At 36.9% G+C, this 25,846-nt stretch overlaps 1 long non-coding RNA gene across 2 annotated transcripts in view; it reads right to left on the bottom strand.

Annotated features, from left to right (window-relative positions):
* LOC140697716 (uncharacterized) overlaps nucleotides 1-25,846 on the bottom strand; it is a 39,198-nt gene that overhangs the window by 5,563 nt on the left and 7,789 nt on the right. For both annotated transcript variants that reach the window (XR_012074974.1, XR_012074975.1), the window contains exons 2-3: nucleotides 25,625-25,722; nucleotides 20,962-21,049 (exon numbers count right to left, since the gene is read on the bottom strand). This is a non-coding gene — a long non-coding RNA (uncharacterized lncRNA). The remainder of the gene's footprint in view (nucleotides 1-20,961; nucleotides 21,050-25,624; nucleotides 25,723-25,846) is intronic.

The raw sequence follows: 25,846 nt of genomic DNA, 5'->3' as shown, positions 1-25,846 counted from the left end.
ACACTGATGTTTCTTACCAAGAATCTTTGGTTTAATCCGCAAAACTCAAATTGACTACCCAAGTCCACTGCCAGTGCTAAAGTCATTATTCAATCACAGAAATATTTTCTGAGCACACATTCATTTCAAAATTATGTAAAATAAAATCCTCCAGGGCTATTAGATTATAGCTCACAATTGTTTTTTGTATCTTAAAACACTCTGGACATTTTGCTGAAGAAGTTGTATACTACTCACAAAAATCATTCTTTGCCTCATTTTTCCAATGAGTTTAAAAAGCGTAAGTTGGAAATTTATTACATTTGTCTTCCTTCCTTTATTATGTCATCAGCACTGGCTGAACATTCTTTGAATTGCACCAAAGCATTTAACTGTCTAGACACAACAAAGTAAGAATACAAGGCATACATCAAGTAAATCACAAACTCGTGTTAACGAACAATAAGCAGAAAGATTTCCCTGATACTTTTGCTCTGTGCCCTTGAAGGAATCTAGGATCCAAGGACCACATTCATTTCTTATTTTCTCTTCTATCTTCTCCAGTCTATGAATAGATTTTTAAAAAGAGACACTGCCGGAAAAATGTAGAGCTTGGCCCAAATTATCTTACATTGATACGTTCTCATTGGATAGATTTACATACAATACATACTGTAAACTTTGCCTAACAAGTCTAGAAGCTAGAGATGTTACCTGCTTCCCTGTCCTGCATTTGGAAAGTGTCAGTCTAGATGCTTGTGTATCACAGTAATATCACAGCCTATTCCAGGGAGAAAGAGCTTGGAGATTTGCATATGGCCTCCTGCTTTTATGGACACAGAAATCACAGATAGATCAAAGGCATTTTCCAGAATCACTCAGCTAATCGGTGTTCTATGGACACTGCTGACCCCTTCCAGACCTCTTCCTTAAAAAAAACTGAGTAGACCTAAAAGACTTCTGTCCTGGGATTGAAAGAGCAGATTAATTCATGATGAGTTAGTTTTACATGGAAGAAAAACTATTACATTTAATATGTATGTATCTAAATAGTTTGCCTAGTAGAGACTCTTTAAAAAGCAAAGCCCTAAAAATTCAGGTTTCCTTCTGTCCCTTTTGGTAAAAATTAAGAAGCACATGCCCTCGTTGTTGTGGTTAGCCATGACAGAAAACACATAAGGGTGCCTTTTAGCTTCTCTACAGGAATTTTTAAACCCCCACGAAAATTCCTTAAGCTGAATTACTAAATGCTAACTATGTGATCCTCTGTTGGCTTTACTTGTTCATGAATACAATAATACTTAAGTCCTATTGTCTTAAATCTAGACATACCAAGAGAAATTTCTAACTCCATGTGTGACAGATTACTCCTATATTCCAATCATTACAAGCAGTTCCGTAAGTAAGGCGGTGAGGCACTTGCCTGCACACTGGCTTCAAGGAAGGACAATTTAAGGAACTTCATCTTCCTTTATTAAACCTGTTTGATCTTGATATTAGAGAGCCTGGAATTCAGATATTAGCACGGCTGTTCAGTGCTAGTTCTGGTATATGACACTGTGGACAGATTTCAAGTTTTATTTAATGTAATTTTTTTTGCATCAAAAATTCTTTCTGTAGAATCTTCATAGACAAATCTTCCTCCAACACACACACACACACACACACACTTATACACCACATGCCTACAATGCTTCAAACTCAACATCTGAAGATCAGTATCCCAAAATAAAAGAGGAAAAGGCGTATTCCCAAGGATATGAGGAAGAGAGACTGGCCCACCTCATCACGAAACTTCTTTGAAGTTTCATGTCTTGAAATCTTATGTTTTATTTTTAAAATTACTATAAATTTTGCATCTGACTGCATCATATGTTCCTGTTTTAATATAAATATTATGTCTCAAAGAACTAAGTGACCAAAACTGATATTCCAAGAAGACACTTTCCAAACAAAGTGACATGGGTCATGGGCACCCAGTTTGAAAGTCTGGAAATACAAAAGGTACCTGTTAGCAAAATCAAGCTGAGATTGACTATAATCTGCAATAACTGTCAGTCTTAGTTTTACCAGGCATCCAGATAATTTAGAACAAGTACCTTTGGGGCTTAGAGATAAGGTGAGCAGGCAGTCCTAGGTCTTCTGCTGTCCACCAGAAACTGACACAGTGTAACTGACTGCTCTTCAATTTAAAAAATAAATAAAAAATAAATAAATAAATAAATAAAAAGCAAACAATAGGTACACTTCAGGGCCAGCAGGTGACTGAATATTAGAGGTGTCATTTACTTCTTTGTTTAGTCACTCCCTTCTGAGTTTCAGGTACTAAAACAGACAACTAGCTAGAAATACAAAAATGCATAAATTACGCTTTCTAAACAATGAAGCTCACAGACCAATGGCAGAAAACAGACACCTCCACTAGAAGTTGGAAATCAAAGTGAAAAAGTAGACATACTACTTTTGGAATTGGGGAAGTGGCAGGAACTAAGTTGGTGGCAGTGACCCAGAAAGAAAATTCTGTCAATTTTGCTTCTTCCATTGTCTTAAGACATTTAAGAAATGTTTTAAGTTTAATTGTACAGCACAGGGAAAATGGCCAATATTTTATAATAACTCTAAGTGAAGTATAATCTATAAAAATATTAAATCATTATGTTGTACACCTGAAATTTATATAATATTGTAAATCAACTATACTCCAATTAAAAAAGAAGAATTGTTTTAAATTTCTGAAGCAGTGCTCAGAGCTTAGAGAGAAATGTAAAGCAAGTAGATTCGTTACTTTCTTGAAACTAAGACCCCAAGGTGAAGAGATAATGTCTGTCTGGCTTGTTTCAACAAGATCAGTTCTAAAGCCACCCTCATGAATAATGGATTTATTCCTACAGGGTAAGAACAGTTTAGTTGCTTTTAAAGATTTATCTTGATTTAATAAAGTTGCTTCTCCATGAAGACAGGATCAGGTCACAGAGGTCTTGCTCTAAGGAATAGGATCTCAGCTACCAAACTGGGTGATGGGACAAGATCTGAGTGATCAAGTGAGATGTCCCCTCAAGATTCCCATGGTGGAGGGTGGGGATAAGCAGAAGCAGTCAAGAAAGTTACCTGATGTCACTGTTTTGAACAAGTCAGGGTGTAAGCTGATAGGAAACCTGAGGAGAGGAAGAGAATTTTTTGTGGCAGTTGGGAACAGAACTTCATAAAATCAGATTTGGACAAAGTTGTGCCTTGCAAGCCAGCAAACTGGCTGTGTAAAGCTTTCTCTTAGGTTTATAGATCTAGAGATCAGGAGAGAGATTTGAACAAGAAATCTGGGGGGAGTAATTTTTAGAGTATAAATACTAATAGCAGCTATGAGAGGGGACAATGGGTAGAATATGGAATAAAGGGGACCAACACCATAGCCCTGAGAGAAACCAGTCCTTCTGTGAGTGGACAGAAGAGGAGAGCCACCAAAGAGGACTGGAAACAAGGGACCTGAGAAGTCACAAACAATCAAAAGGGCATTTTCTTAGAAACCAATAAATGAGGGTGTTTTCTGAAGGAAGAAGTAATCAAAGGTGTCAGACCTTTTGAGAGATCAAGACAAGGTGCAGATCTAAGGACACAGGTGCTATTTGTGATCTTGAAAGCAATTTCAGGCGGTGGTAGAATAAGAAGCCAACTGTGGGGCATTGAGAAAGCAGCAGGAGGTTAGGAATCAGAGACAAACTATGGGTAATTTGTTGAAGCATTTGAGCTGTAAAAAGCAAGAGAGAGGTCAGTAGCTAAAGAGATGTGAGAGCCAGGGAGAAGAACTGTTTGTCCAGTGTACTTGCCTTCTTTCTGTTCACTTATTTGTTTGTTTGTTTAATATCATGACTTGAATCCAGTAAGTAAAAGAGTGCAAGCAAAATGGGAGACAGAAAAGAAGGGAGAATAATTTTCAGATCCAGTGCAAGGATGGGGGAGTAGCCTACGAGAGAAAGGGCAGATCTTTCCCACTAAAACAGGAAAGGAGGAAAGGAAGTTGGGGGGAGCACAGTGGTTTGTAGGTGTAATGCTGGAACATTGAGAGAGTTTCCGTCTAATGGCATCTATTTTCTCCACCAGGATCCACTGCAAAAAATGAGGTGAGAAGTGGAGGGAAAAAAATGACTGGAGTCAAGATGTTTTAGGGGAATTAATTAGATTTGAAATCACCATAATAAAAAGTGGAAGGACAAATTTTCTCAGGAAATAAAAAAAATTGCCCATTAGTGTTCATGGGCCAGTAGAAGTGGTTACTATGAGTTTAATGAGTGTTAGTCATCCTGAGTTTTTTTGTTTTGTTTTGTTTTAATTTTCTATAGCAGTGCTTAGAAGCTCAGAAAGTAATGTGAAGAATGTAGGTTCATTATTTTCTCCAATGTAAGAAGTAGGTGCGAAAAGGTAGTCTGGCTTATTTCAACAAGACCAATTCTAAAGCCATCCTCAAGAGTAATTAATTTATTCCAACAGGGTAAATACATTCTGCTGTTTTGAAAGACCTCACTCAATTTAATCATGTTGCCCCTCCTTGAAGACAGGGTTAGGGCACATAGGTCAAAAAGGTGGTCTCAGCTACCAAGTTGAATGAATGGACAGGACCTGAATGACCAAGTTAGACACCCCTCCCAATTTTAGGGGAACCAAGATAGAATAGAGTACATACAGAGTTCAACATCAGTTGTAGAAAAAGAGGAGCCAGTTCTTAGAGCTAATTTGGTCCTAAGAATGATCATCTATTTAATTTGTTGCACAAAGTCGGAGAACAAAGAGCTATGCTAACTTGATAGGACACTATTAGCCAAGTTTTTCTGCATTTGACTACTTAAGGGAAACTGGTCGGAGAGTTTGAGTTGAATTTACAGTTAGGAATGAGATGGTCTCAGCTATGTGGACTGAAGGGTTGCAGAGTCAGGCAGATTACAAAATAAAGCTTTGTAATCTTAGAAGAGCTCACTGTCCACCCGCTATTCCCTAATCATACACTTGGGGCATTTGTGTGGTATCACCAAAATGATGGGTGCTGTAACTACTCCATGGGAACTGAGGATGTGCTGTGACCATGAGCAAATACATCATAATGAAAAGAAAGAGGAACACAGAATAGACAATAGACCCAAAGTGAAAGAGAGGTCAGAAGTTCAAAAAGTTCCAGAGGAAAATTTCATATGTGAATAAAAACAGAGTGAAGAGGTTAAAGGATGTAGAAGTGCTAGTAGTCTTTCTGAGTTTTCTTCAGCTATAAAATAATATAAGTATGTAAGGTATAATGCAGGAATGTGGGAAACAGGAAGAAGTATCTGGGATAGATGAAGAAAAGGAAAGAAGTGTAACCAATGGGAGTCAAGCCTAGCATTCGACAAGAAGCAGCTGCAGAAGGTGGGGAGGAGGCACCAAAGGGAGCAGCACGAGCATCTGGGAAACCAGGCGGGGCTGCTGGAGGGGCAGGTGAGCAGCAGTCAGAGCACTGGCCCCTAAACACTGTATGCTCCACTACTGCTCTCAAAATACGTTTTCAGCAATTGCCAAAACTAAGATTTGTCATGATTAGCCAATGAGAGAGAATGAACCAGAAGTAACTTAAGAACAGAAATAATTACATAATTTTCAATGTCGCTGACACAGTGACTGCTTGGCTGTAGCTTTTATTTAATAATGTTGAGAAAATCAAATCTTTGAATATACTGGCATTGTATACATTCATGTGCCTTTTGAGCTTTTGCTGCTTTGATGATAAAAGTGATGAAAACATTATCTTACACATGTGATTTCGTCCCCCATGTTGTCTTAAACAGCTTTGGAAAGCATGCTGCTTGTGCTTGTCCAAAATTTTTCAAACTTCATTGCTTCAAATTATATTTGGATTAATCCAGAGGTCAGCAAATATTTTCTGGAACAGTCCAGACAGTAAATTCTTCAGGCTTTGTGGGCCCTGGGTATTTGTTGTAACCACTCAACCTCATTGTTGCAGCTCAAAAACATCAGTAGACAATATGTAAACAAGTGGCCATGGCTGTGTTTCAATAAAACTTTATTTACTAAAACAAGTTGAAGGCCAGATCTGCCATGGGCTGTAATTTGCAGACCCCTGGATTAGTCTGTGAATTTATAAATTGATTAAATTCTAAATACTATTGTTTATATAATCTAGGTTTATTTTTTAACTAAAAGTTTATAGAACATGATTCAATCTATAATTATTTTATTTAGATATTTATCCATTGTTAAAAAATGACTAAAGAAGATAATTTATGTGATATAAACAAACTGTTTACTACTTCATGAAGCAGACAGTCTTCTTTCAGAGAATTGCAAAACGGGGAGGAAAGAAGAAATTTTTCACTCGACTAAGAATAAAGAATCAGGAAGAGAAAAATAGGAAATACCTGATTGGCTAGGGCCACAAGGTCAACCATATTTGGGTTGCAAAGCAACCAGGAAATTAAGTATAGAATCCAAAGATGGCTTGGTGTTTGGTTAATGGCTGACCAGATATACAGAAACTGTGTTTCTGGTCAAGTGAAATATTTATGGGGGCATAAACTTTGTCTAAGTTTCAGTTTGTTCACGTGGCACCTTGTGTAAGCAGATGGGGGGGGGGGTCCCTGGAGAAAGAGAACAAGTCATGGCTTCCTTGACAGACAGAAGAGAAGCCATTGTGTGATCTAAGCTTGGCCACAATGCTTGCCCTTGACCGGGTCTCAGTAATTAACGATTTTAAGAGAAGTGTGGGAATACAGGGACAAAGGGAAAGCAGTCAAAAAACAGTACAGCAATATAACAGAGCCCTAGTTCCTCCTCAAGGAATATACGTAACGATCTGATAGTTTGAGTTCTGACCGAAGGAAGGCATGTTGACCCTCGTGACTTCAATCAACTACAGCTTGGACTCTGTCAACATTTGCCCCAGTTTAATGCTGAATTCTCCTCTGCTCAAGCCTCTTTATTAATATGCATGTATCCTTAGCCTAAAACTTCCCTGATTTTGTGCTGGGGAGACACTGCTTTGGGAAAGAACCCTGGTGTGCTCCTCACTTGCTGCAAGTAATAAATCCTTCCTTCTTCTGCTCTGTGGCTTGGTTGTGTCTTTTGGCTTGACACCCACCAAGAGGCAAACTCAGTTTTCAGGTAACACTTCTTGGCCCTAGAAATTTACTTCAGCACTACTAATTTATTGAAATATAAGCTTTATGAGAGCAAAGACATTTTTTCATTCACCATTAATGTTTTAGCACCTAGAGAAGTCCCTGGCACATCATAGGTGCTATACATGTATGTTCAGTAATAAATAAATAAATTTATTTTCTACACAAAATGAAAGCTAATAAAACTTTTCTTCCAAGGAGTCTATATCTGAAATGGAATTTTCCTAATAAAGTTTCTAGAAGATACCACATTTGTTCTACCTGCATATTTAAATAAATGTTCTGTCTAAATACATTTGTCATGTATAATAGCCAAAGGATACTATGTATAGTTTGAGTCACTAATTAAATTACTACTTTAGTTGCCCAACAAAAGTGCCATTTCTTTCTCTTTGCATTTCTTATTACTAGTTTGAAACACTTCTCCTCCACAAAAAATGAATACTGTTTCCTTCTTGCATTCCTACTGTAACACTCCTAATTCTCTTTGAGGTTACTTAGATGATTCTGCCCATCAGAGAAAAGGTCAAAATGAAAAAGGAAATTTTACTATTTTCATATTCATAAAATAGAATAAACACCGGGACAAGGTAAGCCAACCACTCCACCCCAAGCGCTGTAACCAGGCTGCCTGCCCCACTGTCCAGCGACTCCTGAGCATCAGGCCACACCCTTTCTTTCCAATGCCTCAACCTGACCCCATCTCTTTGTTTTCAGGATTATGAGAGAGTCCAGGGCATAAAGAGGAGCTATTACATAGGTCCTTGCAAAGAAATACTCATGGCAGTAGGGAGGAGGGGCTATTCAGCAAAGTCTCAGGTCACACAAGAGTGCCCTTTTGCTGAACAATCCACCAGGGACTCAGCAGATTGGATGTAGGTTTGTCATCCAGGAGTCCCAGAAACACTGGCTTTCCCGTGTTCCCTGGCAACGGCCACCAAAGGTGCGCAGCCTCTCTGCCCGCTGCCTCCACTGCCACCTCCCACTTCGCCACAAGCACCAGCTTCCCCTCCACTCCCTCCTCCCGTCACACACCCAATCACCCTCTCTTCTTCCCGGCGTCACCCTGTCCTTCTGGGGTGGGGCATGGTGTTGCATAAGTCTCAGGGGCTTTCCTTTGGATACTCTAGAGTCTCTCTGAAAGTGAAAAAAACCTGCATATTAACTTTCTTCCTCTTTGCAATCCTACTATATTGCTAGCTTGGAACATCACATCCCCCCCACCCCCCCACCCCCCTCAAAATGGTCTCCTTCTTGCTGGCATTTCTACTGTAACAATTTGAATTCTTTCTGCTGCTACATATACAATTTTGCTATCAGGAAAAAAAAAGTCCAAAAGAAAAGGAAAAATTGAATAGTTTCATATGCATAATAAAAGCCAAAGTCCCTTTTATGGCCTGAGGGCTTTCCGTGATTTATATTTCCTATTGTCTTTGACCTCATCTCCTATTACTCTGCCCACCTACTCCCTTACCCTGGAGCCACACTGCTTTCTTCCTTTATCTTAGAATTGCCAAGCAGTCTCATTCAAGGCCTTTGCATTTGCTGTGACCTCTGCTTAGAACAGTTCCTTTTTCCACAGACATATACTAGCTCTTTCACTTCTTCACTTTTTTACTCAAAAGTCATTTTCTCAGTGAAAGCAGCACCTGCCACTTGGTCCAAAATTACAAACACCATTGCCCAACACTGTTTACCCACCTTCCTCCATTTATTCTAGCCAGCTGACTCCTTATTTTATATCGTTTATTGTTAATCTCCTGTTGCCAGAATGCAGTTTTCATGAAGACCGGATTTTCTCTGTTTCATTGTTGCATTCCCAATGCTTCTCATGTCTTAGCACTCAATAAATATTAATTGAATTAAATGGATGCTTGATTTACCTCAAAGGAGAAGACAGACAGCATTCTCATTATTACTGTTTACCAAAAGCGAGGAAGAGGCAATGGTTTAAAGCATCGTTTCTGATGAAGTTTACTACACTCACTGCAGTAAACACCCTTCTGCTTCCTAGGCAGTTTCAGGTGGCAAGTACATAATGTTGCAGCAAAAGTGTGTCATGAAAATCGAGGTATTTCTTTGTTATGTATACAAAATCCTGATTTTTTTCCCTATAGCACAAGCGGGGTCTCCTCAGTACAAATAAATCCACACCACATGTGACAGGTATTTTCTTACACTTTGAAATGAAACTGGCAAGACTGAACATTGTAAGCTAGACAATTATTCACTAAACAAGAATTCTGCCTTAATTACGTTCTCTTTTACCTGCTACATAAACACTAAAATCTGACTAAGCCATCAGTGCAAATTGATGTGTTTAGCAGAATACCCACTCAAAGAGACTAACACTATATCTTCCATAATTTGTCATAAAATATGCTGACTCATCCCGTGACTTCTAAAACAAACCAAACCACTGAACAAAGAGGTCCCATAAGGCTTCTGCTGTGCATGATTTTTGTCATTCCAATGCATAAAATCTCACTAATTAGCTAGCAACTGTATTAGGCTTTTAACACCGACATACGGAATGTGGTAGAACATTTTGTACTAACAACTTCTCAAGAGACGAAAACCCAAATGTCCTTGGGTTTGCTGTAATCAAACTGCTCACGTTATCAAGGTCATATCCATCTGCACCTCAGCTTCAAGGGCTTGAGATCAGCATTTGCAAATAGTTGCACAGTATACATTGTGATGTTTGATTTCCACTGTTTCTGTCCTTTTAGTGAAACAGAAATTTACACAAGTGTCCTTCGATCTGAGCTCCTTCAACAGGGCATCAAAAAAAAAAAAAAAAAGAGTTAATTCTCCTGAGGAAGTGAGCTGGAAACAATACATCTACCCTTGGAGATAGATCAGATTCACACAGAGCCATGGAGTTGTCATATTATTATCTGTATATGTATCAACAAATATACCCACCCCAATTACAGATTGCTGTAGACCACACCCCAGTGCTCACCTCACTGCCACACCCACCTGCTGCCAGGTACGCACAACTCACCAAAGTATGTAAATTTCCCAGTGGTAAGATTGAATTTTCCAATAATTAACAAGAGTGTATTGTGCAATGTGGGTTGACCAAGGGTGACTGGGGTACATTGATGAGTTGGCCCCGATGAATTTACTAGATTTATACATAATTTTGGTAAAGAACATTTTATTTAAATTGTTATTTTAGAATAGTATCATTATAGCTCTCATCTTTTTGAGTTAAGCATTATGTACATACCTCTAATCCCCTCAACAGCCCTACAGGATAGGATTCTTATCCCCTTTCTTCTCAAATGAATAAATTTAAGCTCAGAAATAGCAAGTGATATCTCCAAGGCCACACAGCTGGTAACTGCTACAGAAGGTTTTTTCCAAATCTACCTGGCTGTGGTAGAAACGAGGAGACGAGGAGATGATGATGGAGTCAATTAAAGAAATAATGGGCAAGATTATTTCTATTAAAAGACTAGGAACCATACTTTCTATTCCCAAATACTATGAAAGGATCACATAGTTTATTTTAGAATAATTCATGTTATGCTCTTTTCTGTTCCATTCACCCCCTTGCAGTCCCTTCAGTAACCCCTCTTTTCTACCTCATATGGAAAACTCCCAACAGTCCTAAGTCTATACTGTATTGTTTTTCTGCTTTTCCTTCCTACCTGCTGAATCTGAATCACACATGCAGTTCCATCAAATTTGGTTGGACATAACAAAACCTTCTTCAGTCTGCAGTAGTACTTCTCAATGTTTTTTCACTAATTCCCCCTTAAGAATTTTTTTAGTCTTCCCCTTACCCCAATTACCCCTTCCATGGAATTTTAATACCACAGATATACTACATACCTGTTTTTATATTGTGGCCCTTTGAAGGATGATGAACGATTGTAATAGCTGAGCCATTCCCCTTCCCCCCAGCCCATCCCTGCCCCAATTCTCAAGAACTAATTTTTGCCTTCTTGGAAGCAATATCACCCTTGTTGAAAATGCATATTTTAGGGGGGAATTTATCAACCTCAGCCTTATTCACAGATAATTCTTTGCTGTGGGAAGTTGCATTGTACACTTTGGAATATTTATCAGTGTCCTTGGTCTCTACCCAATAGATGTCAGTAGCACTCCCAGTTATGACAACTCAACGTGTACCAAAAGTGTCTTCAGCCATTGCCAGAGGTCCCCAGGGTTAAAACAGCCTTGGTTAGAGCCACTAGTTTAGAAGGGAGGGAAGGTGATGGCCCAAAAGACCGAGGATAGAGAGAAAAACTTTGAACATTTACATAATAAAACACTGAAACCTGAAAAAGGACCCTTATTCGAACTTGACCATGCTGACACTGTGATCTTGGACTTCCAGCCTCCAGAACTGTGAGCAATAAATGTCTGCTCTTCATAAGCCACCCAGTCTATGGTGTTTGCTTATTGCAGCACAAATGGACTAAGATATAGGGCCACTAATGCCAAGTGGAGAAGCCCAGAGAGCTTCAGGTCAGAGGTCCCCAAGGGGATGAGATTACAGATGAACTAGCTGATGAATCTGAACACATCTGACAACTTGACAGAATCTTGGCTTCAAAACAAAAACTCACAGACAGAATTTGATATAAAACCATGTGACAAGGTATCCCCACAAACTCCAGAACATGAGGGTGGGGACAAAAAGCCAACAGCCACAAGATCTGCACACTATTGGGATCTGTAAAGGAGAAATTAAGTTGCCGACATAGCCAAAATGTATTCATTGGAAAATGTCACATGCCCCTTAAAGTGCAGTTGCTAAAACTGGTAATTTTGCCCAATCCAAAAGCGAGTGAGTCCTAGAGACCCAGAGTGAGAGCAGAACAGGCTAGTTCCATGAACTCTCAAAACTGAGCAGCTAGGGGTCAGTCAAAATGGAATAGAGTATGATGGGAAGGACAGAGCAAAGTAAAGGCCAGGAAATCTCAGAAATTAAGCTGCCACCTTTTGGAACACACACACACACACACACACACACACACACACACACACACACACAGCAGAAGCAGGAGTTCTGTGAAGTTAGAAAAGCCATTCTGAATCACAGTTACTTCTAAAATTTCAGGAACACAGATTTCACATAAAAAGAAACAATGGGAAAGGATTGTAGTCTCTTCCTAGGACTCCCATGAGAAGTTATCACAAACTTGGTGACTGAAAGCAGAAGTGTGTTCTCTCACAGCTCAGGAGACCACAAATCTGAAATCAAAATGTCAGCAGGGTTGGTTCATTTCTGGAGGCTCTGAAGGAGAAAGCATCCCACGCCCTTCTCCCAGCGTGCGGTGGTTGCTAGCAGTCTTTTGTGTTCCTCAGCTTGCAAACGCATCACTCCAATCTCTGCCTCCATCTTTGCATTGCTTTCTTCTTCCTGTGTGTCTCTCTTTGTCCTCTCCTCTTATAAGAATGTCAATCACTGGATTTAGGACTAACTCTAAATCCAGGATGATTTCCTCTTGAGATCCTTAGCTAATTACAAACTAGTTACATCTTCAGAGATCTTATTTTTAAGCAAAGTCATATCCTGAGTTTCCATATAGTTATGAATTCAGAGGAGACACTATTCAACCCAACATGATCGTCAAAATGAAATGCCACAGAAAACTAATAAAAGAAAAAAGATAATAAAGAGCAAAATAATATGTCTACAGGAAACAAAAGCACCCCCAAAAAAGACATGCGTACAAAGTGTATCAAAATTATAACTTTCTATTTCAAAACAAACTAAAAGACATTAAGCAAATAATATAAGACGCAAAAGAATAACGTTCTGATTTGTTTGTAAAACTCAAAAATGGTATGATAAAACTAAGGACAGAATTAAAAATAAAAATAATTTCAAAAATACAGCCTAAACTAAAACAACATCAAAGCAACTGAATAAAAGCAAGTGAATAAAAGAAACAGAAGTTTAAAAGGTAGACAATATTGAAAATAAAAAATAAACTAAATAAAATGGACTTAAGTGACAAATATTGAAGATAAAGAACATCTGACATATAAATAACAGGAGTCCCTAGATAAGAAAACCAAAATTAGAAAAAAGAAAAAATATATATATACATGTATATATGAAACTAATACAAGAAAACTTTCCTGGAAAAAAATGGAACATTAAATTTAAAGGGCATATTTTATACTAAGACTATCTACCTAGAATAACTCACACTAAGACAAAATTCAGTAAAGTTACTGGACTTTTGGGTATCCAAGCAATAGTAATTAATGATTTGTAAGAGAAAGAAAATTAGATGCTCATCAGACTTTAATGCTGGGAGAAAACAGAGCAAGTATTTTAAATACTCATGGAAAACAAATGTCAGTCAAGGATTTTATATCTTGCAAAACTGACCTGGATGTTTGAAAGACCGATGGTAGCTATTGTTAACAGACAAGATCTCAGAGAATAGTGTTCCCATGAGCTTGTCCTGGGGAATCTACTAGAGAATATGTTCCAGGCAACCAAATGACTGGACACAAAGAATAAATAAGGGGTAAAAAGGAAGGAATACACTTAGTAATGGCTTACATGTGCTAACAACATAGATGTACCACATCTGCTTTTTAAAACATGGTGAGAATAGGAGAATGGGGAAGAAAATTCAAAGATAATTCAACTGCTTCTATAATAATTAGAGGTACAGGAATTCTAACAAATCTCTCATCTGGATTTTGCCAGACTGCTACCTGTTGGGGATGCCAAAAATACAGGAATATTTTAACTCTTCGTGGATATAAACTTAAAACTGTTAGGGATTATTAGACATGTGGCATGTTGCTATTTTTCTATACATGAAGTTTCTCAAACATATCAGGTCTGGTTCTTAGGCAATCTCACATAAAAAGAGGTCTGCATTAAAAAATCATAGAATCATTGATTTTGCATGAAATTGTTGAAAAGAATGTTTTTCATTAAATGTTTTCCATTTCATTTTAATGGCTTCCAAAATGGCTTAAGTTTTAATAAGCATCAAAGATTGTTTTGTATCAAAACAGAATCTAATAAAAATCCTGAAGCACATTTTCATAAAACGGCCCTTTGGTTCTGTTTGAAAATATTGACAAATGAGGAACTGTTTAAATTGTCGACACATTGACCATTTACTTCTTTGTTTTATTGCAGCTGTTAATTTCCTCACTAATACATTGTACTAGTCCCTAGTGTACATAAAACAAATAAGTTAGAATCTATCTCAACACTATTCCATATGCTCCTCTGTGTCAGTTTTGTCTGCAGCAAGCTGACCCACTAGGGACTTAGCTGATGTGTGCTTCAGGACACGACACGTTCAAATTGGAGTTCCTCAGAGCAAGTGAGTCACACAATAGTTACATCTTTGGCTCCTTAAATCTTGTTCAACTTGTTTTTTGTTGTGTCCAAATTTCTCTTCCCACATAGATACTAAATAGATAGGAGCTAGGGCTTTTCCTCAGTCTAGCATTTATCTGAGATTCTGAGCCAAATAATGTGTGTTGTTCTGAATTCCAGTATCAACAATTTTAGTCAACTTATTTTCTCACATCCCAATTTGACATTCATCTACAGATCTTTTTAAATGGCCCCAAGGGACAAATGTGTATTTTTCCAAGGCTGTTCTATTTTAGAGGATCTCTGTCCCCTGCATAAGGAGAAGGCCCCCTGTAAAGAACTCTCACTGAGCTGCTTCTTGGGCTAAGGATTTCCAAAATTATATTATATGCAAGTATGTCAGGTTGCCAGTCTGACGATTACCTCCTAAGTATACTTATGGGGTGTGAAAAGTGGTCCCCATTAAAGACAGAACTTATAGGTGTGCATTATTTCTAAGACTACTGGACGTCCGTTTTGACATTTTGCAAGTAGTTATTCTTGTAAATCAAGGAAATCTTCCTAATGGACTAGGAATGAAGACAAGAGAGAGAAATATGCCCAGAGTTACAACAAGCAAATTTCTCATCACAACCTTGTATGATCAAAATATAAGCAATAAAAAGTGTATAAAAAGAAAGCATGAATGAACTACACGTCAAAAACTCGAGGACACGTAAATAACAAAAAGACTCTTGAGAAAGTAAGAACTGAAATCGAAGATGCATCATAACTAAGTCATAGGAAAATCTGTCTTAAATAACGTAAGAAAGAAATATTAATGCTAAATGATGCAAAGGGTTAGAAAAAATAGCACTTTCTTTTTAATTCATTTAAAGAAAGATTAAAAACAGATCCTTATAGGTTAAATATAACAGATTTATAGAGGCAAGGTAAAATTTTAACTAACATAGCAATTTAACTCACTCCTTTCTTTAAATGTTATAATTTTCAGTGGTTATAAGCCAAAAAAAATCTTCCTATTTTTAGCATGTGGAAACATGAAAATATTTTCTGTGTTTTGGAGAGAAATTGGGCCTGATATTGCAGTCACTTGCAAACTGACAGTTTTGAGAAACAAGGGAAAATGGTATTTCCTTAAGCTAAAGGAAAAGAAATCTCTATGCCTACAGTATGTTACTCCAGAATTCATGAAGAAAGTGATGGAGTTTTTAGTATTTACTACAAATGTTTCATCTAATTGAGAAGAAGTTTTGTGTAAATTTTACAATATGCCGTTACTTTTCCAATTTTAGAAACAGTTACAAAATCAGACTTCTTTTGAGCATAAGTGTTTTAGCATTTTGTATGGGCCAGATTTTAAGGGGAAACAGTGAGATTTTTACCTCCTCTATGACACATTGAATGGCCACTCCCAAGTAATTTCAGCTTTCAGAAACTGTAGAATTTCCAGCCACAGACAGCAAATGGATTTTGTTCACTGATGTTATTCCCAGCTATGACTGTTTAAAAAACTGACAGTAGAAACCAACATAGCTATATTTTGCCAGGATTTTTTAAAAAGGGATTGCAATTTCTTTTAAAGCGCACGTTCTTAAAGAAAATCAGTTATACATCATTTAAACAATCTTTCATGATGGTCTTATAATGGGTATTCTAAGAAAGTTTCACAGAAGCTGAATTTGCTGGTTCAATTCAGATAAAAATTAAAATTTGTATAAAAGTTTGAAACAAGAGCATCAAAAATTCCATAATTTCAAAATAACATGAATTTCAAAATCCATGTTGTTTGTCAGTAGTGCAATCATGTCTCATCTATATCTCTCCATATTGGCCCTCAGCCTCAAATATTTCTCCATTTTATCCATATACCACATAACTATAAGAATTTCCCTTATAAAATAAAATTTCCTAAAGTATGCTACAGAAGAGAGATGGAAAAAAGGCAGAAAAGGGAGTTCCATGATCAGATATGCACTTAGGACACAGTAGGCTAAGTATATTAACAGGCTGATTTCATGCAAAATATTTCCATACCTTCAATCTGTTGATGAGCACAGTGAATCTCTAAGAAGGAATTGGGGACTACAGCGGACCCCATTTTTGTTTTATCACAAATCCTAATTTGTAGGATTAGTGCTCCTTTAAGTTCAGAAGCAATTTTCAAGTTACCATTCTAAAACAAAGAAGCAAACCTTCCCAAAGACCTGTAGGGTCCCATTTTCTACTGCATGAGGTTTGGATTCTTTAGTACGACGCTGTATTACCTATAATGGGTCTCCATCCATTTTTCATGAATCTTTGGCTGTATCACCCTATTTTCTCTATGCTGTCACTATCTTGAACCATTTGAAATTCCCTTCATACCTTCTGCCCTCCGCCAAGGCATCCCTTCCAGCCTGAAATGCTCTTTTTGATACTTTTATTCAGCCCTTAGACTCTCACAGCAGTTTTATTCTCTTTGTAAATCCCTGCTACCCTCCTTCTCAGTTCCCGTCTATATTCCTGTAGCACCTTATTCTCACCACTCCTGTGGAATTTAACAAAGGCTGTTACCATAAAGTTGTATCTTTGTCTCCCCTTCCTCCTGATAGTGAGGGTCCCCTGAGGGCAGACCTAGCTTTTCTTTATATTTGTGCTACCAACACCAGGTACCTGGGACATGGTCGGTGCTTATGAAATCACAGCTAAGAACACAGATAGACAAATATATATGTACAAATATGGATTCATATACATAGTTTCTTCTTTTAATGAAGACTCTAGTACTATTTTGCTCTGTAAAAATGAAGAGGTAAATTAAGCCAATTTTCTAGTCAATTAAAGTCTAACTATAAACTTCCTAATTAGCAGATAATTTAGATTTGATGGTATAAATTCATTCTGAAATGGATAGTACTATTAATCCATCACTGAGTTTTAATGTTTTAAAAAATTCATGCCCAAACATCAACTAAGATTCTTTAGTTGCTAAAATTATCGTAAGTACCATCAAAAACAAGTTTAAATTATAGAGGAAAATATTTGCAATAAAGCTTTAATCCATAACACAAAAGATTCATGGCTTAGTTAATTCTTCAAACATTATGGCTTAAAGAAGATTAAAAGGCATGCCATGATCCAGGTGACGAAATCTCAGTAACTCTTTTGAAAAATTTCTTAGAAAAAGAACTTTCTAAGATGAGATTGTAATATAACTCCAGGACCATTTCAGCTCTTTAACTGAGAAGTTACATCACCTACTGGAGGCCCACCCGAGACACCACTGAGGATAGTGTAATAACATACCAGGCTAATGAGAATATTCTACTGATGAGGACAGTCACAAACATGAAAACCTAGGCTAATAAAAACAACCAATATCATCATGACTTAACCCCAGATTTTGTTTATGTGTTTTTTTTTTCCTTTTGGACATTAATTAATCATTATTTAATAAACCACAGATGTGTCAAAGCTATCGTCTCAAAATTAGCTTTCTTTTTTGAACTGATAAAGTCAGTTGAAAGTGCCACAATGTTAAAAGAAAACTCTAGGTGCTAAAAAGATTTAACTGCATGTATCTAAATTCTATTTGAATTTAAGGTCCTGTTATCTTGTTCTTACAAAGCGAATTTTCTCAAGGTTATGTTAGTAGATAAAGTAACATAACAGTCTGCTAAATATGCTATAATCCCAGCTATCCTAAGAGAAAATTCGAAGTATCAAATGTGAGCTGGACTGAATGAAAACCTACTCGTTAGAAATAGTGAGCAAAATACAAAGTTGTTCATTTCTCCTGAAATCTCTTTGTCTCTAAATTTCTAGAGTCAGTTAACTTGAGTTGCATAGAAATGGTTTTAGAAGAATTGAGGATTGTTTCAGCGATATCCTTGTTAAAACTGTCAGCGTGTACCCTAGTGAGAGAGGAGAAAAAGAAAGAAACCAGATTGAAAATTTAGCCAGGGCATGACTCAGCCCAGGATGTGATATAACATAGTAACGGAAAACAGTGGGCAAAGACGAGTATTCTTCAGCGTGGAAAAGGGATATGTGATTTTAAAAATAGGAAACTATTGGAGGACAAAAGCTGCTGGTGCTCATATGTGTGTCTACAAATGTGATCATCATAGTACCCATCCATTTTTCTTTTCCTTGTCAGTGAATCGGCCTATTCATCAGAATCCATCAATGATTTTCTTGCTTATTCCTATTACACTAGTAGTCCTCATTCATTAAAGATGACCACGGGGAAAATGGCCAGAGTGAAATATTGCGAACACATAGAAATAAGGTTGCATATATTTTATTCCATATATTTGACGCCTTTGAATTTCATGCCAAAGAAGTTTACCAGGGTTGTCTTTGTTTCCTTCTTTTATTTTTAAATGACCAGAAAATACCTAAACTAAGTAAAATGGAGAGACTGGATTATTATCTGAGTGAATCATTTCCACTCGCTGGTTCTTTGACTCTATGCACCTTTTAAAAACAATGAATATTCAACTGGCTTTGCTAGATCGTGCACTGAGCTATCAAGAATATTGCTGTAGGCTGTCCATTTATTATGCTGATGGTAGTACTTACTGTGGCTGCAATATGTGAAATAATAAACTTCTATAATATACATATATATATACACTTTTAACTGGATGGTGATGATAATCACATAAAAAACTGTTGCTACTAATATCTTCCCTTTAAGTGTCATGACAGTTACACACAGCACTCCCAGAGTCAAAACCTTCAGAAAAATAAAGCAAATTATTTTCTTGATACAAATCCTCCTTCACTTAAATGTTTTTCCTAAAGATGTGGACAAGAAAAGATATCTTATCGTCAGAGTATATTGTAATAGACATTTTCCTGGGTACCTTTTTTCCTATGAATTAACCATGTCAATCTTAGCATAAAGGCATATTAGAGGCCATGTTGAATTTGCTGTCCAAAGACATGGTTTTTCCCCCCGGCTTTGCCACTAACAACTAGAAGTTTCTTCATAAATAAACAAGAGCATTGAACTAAGTGATCTATAATACACATTCTTATTCAGAAAACACTGTTGCCCATGGCTTCTTATACTCTCTAAGCTCCAAGTACCAAAGGCCTTTAGATTAAACTGTCACTTTCTGAAATCTAGTATCACCAGTGAACCCATGAAAAGCAAACATAGCCACAATTTAAAATATTTCAGTTCTTGTTTTGGATTTATAAAAACATAAGCAGAGTCTCATGATCTTTAGCAACCATACCCCAAATGTCCACAATAAAGAGATATTTTTACGTTTTTTCATTGGTAGAACATATATATACAGTACAATATTAAAAAGCAACATGTATATCAATTATACTTCAATTTTGTAAATATGATATTGTATAATAAATATATAAATAAACAAAGTTTAAAAAGGAACAAAAAGTTATATAAAGAAAAATAGTTCTCTTTCTCACACTGCCACTCAGCTTGCCTCCCAAAACACAAGTCATTTTAACCAGTATTTTGTGTATATATATTTTTTTGTATTGAAGTATGGTCAGTTTACAATGTGTGTCAATTTCTGGTATACAGAAATAGCTCAGTCATGCATATGCATACATATATTCCTTTTCATATTCTTTTTCATTATAAGTTGCTACAAGAGATTGAATATAGTTCCTTGTGCTATACAGTATAAAGTTGTTGCTTATCTATTTTATATAGTAGTTAGTATCTGAAAATCTCCAACTCCCAATTTATCCCTTCTCACCCCTTGGTAACCATAAGTTTGTTTTTTATTTCTATGAGTCTGTTTCTGTTTTGTAAGTAAGTTCATTAATCTTTTTAAAAATTCCACATATTAATGATATCATATGTTATTTTTCTTTATCTTTCTGGCTTCACTTAGAGTGACAATCTCCAGATCCATCCATGTTGCTGCAAATGGCATTATTTTATTCTTTTTTATGGCTGAATAGTATTCCGTTGTATAAATATATCACAACTTCTTTATCCAGTCATCTGTCAGTGGGCATTTAGGTTGCTTCCATGTCTTGGCTATTGTAAATAGTGCTGCTATGAATATTGCAGTGCATGTATCTTTTTGAATTAAAGTTCCCTCTGGATATATGCCCAAGAGTGGGATTGCTGGAACATATGGTAGGTCTATTACTTTTTTGTGTATATTCTTTTAAAGGTAATCTATGTGTTTACAAGTAAAGGCACACACATCAACACTAGGGAGGTGTGTAAGTGAAAAAGTAGAGAGCATGCACAGCAAATACAACATTTTTCTTCCTAGAGCAACAAAAACAGAGAACAACACACACACACACACACAAAAACTATGAGCTAGAAATAGATAAAAGGTGATGCATAAAACATAGTAATTAATAATGCTAATTTTATAATAGAAAACAAAAAGAGGGAGTTGTTAAGACTGATCTGATGTGAGCACAGCAGACAGCGTAGAAGACAACTGCTTTGCCTGTGCAGTAACATGGTGTAGTGGCCATAATACCGACTTCATGGTCAGATAGATCTGGATTTACCTATGTGGCCTTGGGCAAAATAATTAGCTCTCTGGGCCCATTTCCAGCTTCAGAAGTGTGATGATCACCTGTAGTCCATAATCTAGTCCTGAGGATCATATAAGATAATGTTTATATGAGATTTTGCATATAGAATTCTGTTTTTTACTGCTTTGAATATCATAACATCTTCCACACTCCTTTTTAAAAAATCTAAATGATTAACCCAGCAACAAAAAATCAAGCAGGTAGAATAAAACTGCATGATTACACTCTCCCACAGTCGTGCAAAACTGCACGTAAAATGCAGTTGGAAATCATATTCCAGGCTCCCATTTCCCAGCCAGACAACTGCACAGGCCCCCCACCATCATTCAATCAGCCTTACAATAAGTTGAGTCTTTCTTTTCTCAACTGATTTTTTTTTCATCCTCACTCATTAGCAATCAGGTGGGGTTCTCCTATAGTAGAAAATTATTAAGATAATGTCTCTCCTACACATAGAATAATTATCCCATATCTTTAATAAAAAATTAAATTACCTTCAGTATACTCTGTTAACCAAAGCAGATGCAATTAAAATATATTGTAGAATGATGACTTTTTGAAACAAAAATCTTCTAACAGCTAACTCTGAGATATCCAGAAGAAACAGCTACCCACAAAAATAGAATACCCCATTTTACCAGATGACTGCAGGTTTATTGTACATGTAGGGAAGTCCAACTGAAAACCAGGCGATTTGTGGACTTGTGTATCTAAGCCTTGAGTTAATCAGTTGTTTCTTTTCTTTTCTTTTCTTTTCTTTTCTTTTCTTTTCTTTTCTTTTTTTTAACTTAGAAGCACTTTGGGTTTTGTTCAAGGGCCACACCCTCATTCATAATCTATTCCAATAATCTTATCTCACTGAAATGCATTACATCATTCCCTTGATACTGATTTTTCATGAATTTTTAATTCTCTCAACATAAATGTATTAAATCAGAAAGAAATGAACAAAAAGTCAAATAAGTACAAAAAAATCTCCATTGTCGTGGGTAACAAGAATTTATCAAAAGATTTCTTCTTTCTCTCACTTGTACGACTAGAAGAAACGCAGGGCAGGATCAGTGACACATCCGGACCTTGGATTAAGCTGCATAAATTCTCCCAGATACCCTTGAAATAAGTATAAATGTGACTGATTCTGGCAGGGGCCCCAAGAACACACCAGATAGATAACTTTTTCATAAATTCCCCAGATCTGTGGCAGTAACAACATTAATGTAGAAACAAGGGCAAAGAAAATATCATTTTTATGAAACTATTCATGGTACACGTTATAAACAAGGTCATGATAAACTGTGCTTAATCAGAATTAAACATGGAGGTCTGGTTCAGGGTCAAAAACATCAGCATTCTGCAGAACACAATCTGTTGTTTTTGTGAATTTATTAATTGCTAGGAATACACCCTTGAACTGCCCCTGATCCGTACCTACTTAGGAATTAGAAGAAAATTTGAGTTAAGGGAATACTATAGAGATAAGATTTTTACTTGTATAACAGTTTATTTTTGTTTCATGAAAAATTATTGCCAAAGAACAAATATCTATTGGTAAATACAGTTATGTTACTTTGGTTGCTCAATGAGTGAACATTTTTATTTTTTATTTATTTATTTATTTTTAAGATTTTTAAAACACATTTTAAAATGTTGGGTAATCATTTTCTTTTGAAAATGGTATGAATTTTTAATAAAATAAATATAACTGAATCTCTATGGTGATTAATAAACTTTGGAATAATTTATATGAGTCCAGGGGCCTGTGAAGGACTAATAACAAAAACAGCATTATTAAGAAGATTAGTCATCAATGACATAAAAAAAAAAATACAACTGTTCATATCTAGCTTCCTCTCCACCCTCAACCTTCTATTATTCTTTCCTAAATCTTCTTCTAGCTCCAAACTATATTGTTGGAGGCTCCTTATAAATTTAGCAAAGAAGAAAGCAATTTCTACACGGTATCAAAAACCTCAGTTAAAATTATTAGAACTTTTTTTCTTTTAATTATGTTTATACTCTCTTCTGCCTGAAAGTAATGGCCAATCATGTTTTGTTTATTAACAAAACAGGAGAATTAAAACTCTCAACCACATACAATAAAACATATTTTAATAATATTTGAAAAGGGCTCAAATTGAAATGAAAAATGGTTTTAAATCATTAGCTATCCTAAGGCAAAAAAAAACTTCAAATATCTCCTCTCATTTAAGTATTGCACACTGGAGTAAAAATTATTATCAACATTAATTCATTATGCTTTATAGATTTTCTCAATTATCTGTTGCAAATAACAATCGTGTATATTTATTGCATATCTATGGGCTAGATACATACTTAATTTAATCCTCATAACAACCCTATAAGTATTAGGATTCTTTATTTAACAGATAAAGAAAGTAAGCTTAAGAGAAGTTAAGTTTCCAAAAGTCCCACGGCTCCTAGGTACCTGGAATCAGAACTGTGATCTAGCTGACTCATGCTTTTTCAGTTAAAAATCATTCTTTTCTCTGAGCCTAAACCAAATCCAGTTTCTAAGGAAAATATAGTGATAATTTTCTATAAACAGATGATGATGTTGTTGACAGTTTTGGCAAGATTTTCCTTCGAATGAAAGGACTTCAGAATCATCTTTAAATTATCCTACATCTAATAAAGCAAAGTAGTAAGAACTACTACCCATATATCACGTAATTTTTTTTTAAGTTTCATTGAGTTCCTTGGATTCTTTGAAGGAGATACTCTAAGTTTGTTGCATGATATGCAAATCTACTTAAGTTTCTGAGACAATTTGGCTTTAATGGGGCCAAAAGATTAAGTAAAAGCCCTTCTGTCCATCACTTAAAATATCATTTATAATGTTTCATGTATAATTATGTCCTAATTTCCGATAATGATAAAAAACTAATGGTAGCTATTATAAATAGCAAATATGAAAAAAAGATTGAAATTAGACAAAATTTAATAAGTACATTTAAACTGAAATTATTGAGGAAGGAACTGTTTTATATAAGTAAATTTTGTAAGTTTAGATTAGCTATTTTAAGTGATGCCAAGTGTTTTCAAAAGATCCTACATACTGCTCCTTGGGAGCCACTTGTCGTCTGACTTCTGTCGGTTATAACTGTAAGAGTGGAGCGTCCATATGCCTGTTCCTTCAGCAGTAACCAAGTGAGGCCCAGATACACATTTCCCACTCGGAGAGGGAGGCTGCTCTGGTCACTGCTGCTTTTCTCTGTCAGCAGGTGTTCCTTGTTGTTTGTTGTCCCTGCCCTTGCTCACTTCTGCCCAGCACTGCCCCCTGCTTCTGATCTTCATCACATACTTTCTCTCTTTTCCTTTTTCCTCTGTCCTTCTTGGCTTTCAACCCACAAATGTAATATTTTGTGAACTTCCCCAGCTCACCATAGTAAATCTCTTTTCCAGTGATGAAAGAAGTAATCCTCGTTTGAGGTTTCTGCCCTTTGCCGACATTTTCATTGCTTTAGGGATTTAGGGGAAGCGTCCTGCTCTCAGAGGTTTTTGTGATATCTTCATTTGAGATCAAAGCTATTCTGATATGATGAGTTTGAGTTGTAGCAACCTGGCTTACCTGGAACTACATTTCCTGGAATTTCCTTTCCTGCCTATTCCTGGTTAGCCTGGGCCACAGGAAGCATTTGCACAGGAAGCCAGAAGACTAACCTTATCCTTTTACACTAGAAGGTCAGTGCAGGGCCTCAGGCACTGTTGCCTTATCTGCTGGTTTGTGGGTTGGCAGGGGCAGCAACCAGGCTGAGAGCATTTGCAGCTCCCCCTAGATCTCCTGCTAAAGCATCTCTGAATCCTGGGCCAGGGGCATGGAAGGGCGCTAGTTTCTCCTGCAGGTCGCTCTGTTAATGGAAGTTGGAATCTTGGAGGTCATGACAGGATCAGCCATGCACCTTCAGTGTCCCAGCTCGGAGATGTAGCAACTTCTCAGCCAGATGTCAAGAAACTCGATCACCTCCCATTTTCCTCCAGTCCATTACAGTGATGATGTCATACTGATTGGTTTAAGTGAGCAGGAAATAGTGATGACGCCAGACACACAGATGAGACAACTGTGTGCCAGCAAGTGAGAAATAAATCCTACAGGAATTCGGTGAAATTTCTGGAAGTCAGTCTTCCAAAATGAATTACAAGTTGCCATGTCTTGATCCCCCACCATTAAGAAAGACACATAATGCCACTAGACCTCTTGGAATTTTGAAGGTAACATACATACTTGTCACTTGAAAGTGCCACTCCAACCCATTTACAGAGCAACCTGAAAAGCTGCCAGTTTTAGTGGGAGCTCAGAACAGAAGAAGGCTTTGCAGCAGGCCCAGGCTTCCATGTAAGTCACAGTGCCACTTGGACCATAAGGACCTACAGATCTGAAGGTGCTTAAAGCATCAGTGGTAGACAGGGATGTCGTATGGGGCTTTTGACAGTCCCCTATAGGTGAATTACAGCACAAACCATTCAGATTTTAGGGGGTAAAAAGCTATGGCTTCTTCAGTAGAAAACTACTACTATTGTGCTTTAGAAAACCAGATTCTCACTTGCCACTGAACCTTAATAGAGGCTGAACCCTTGAACATGAGCCACCAAGTTGCCGCGTGACCTGAGTGCTTACCCTGGCTTTCCTGTCCTACTAAGCCATAAAGCTGGGCATGCACAGCAGCACTCCATCATTACATGAAAGCAGTGTGCAAGATCCGACTTGATCAGGTCCTGAAAACACAAAGAAGGTACATGAGTAAGTGGAAGAGACACTCATGACCCATATTTCTGCCACAGAGCCTCTTCCCTCTCCACCTTAAGGAGAGTTTCCTATGATTAGCTAACTGGGGAAGAA

This window comes from Vicugna pacos, chromosome 8 (assembly GCF_048564905.1).
Source record: "Vicugna pacos chromosome 8, VicPac4, whole genome shotgun sequence".
Classification (NCBI taxonomy): domain Eukaryota; kingdom Metazoa; phylum Chordata; class Mammalia; order Artiodactyla; family Camelidae; genus Vicugna; species Vicugna pacos.
The sequence above is the reverse complement of the archived record's forward strand: the minus strand, read 5'-3'. Positions and strand labels throughout refer to the sequence as shown.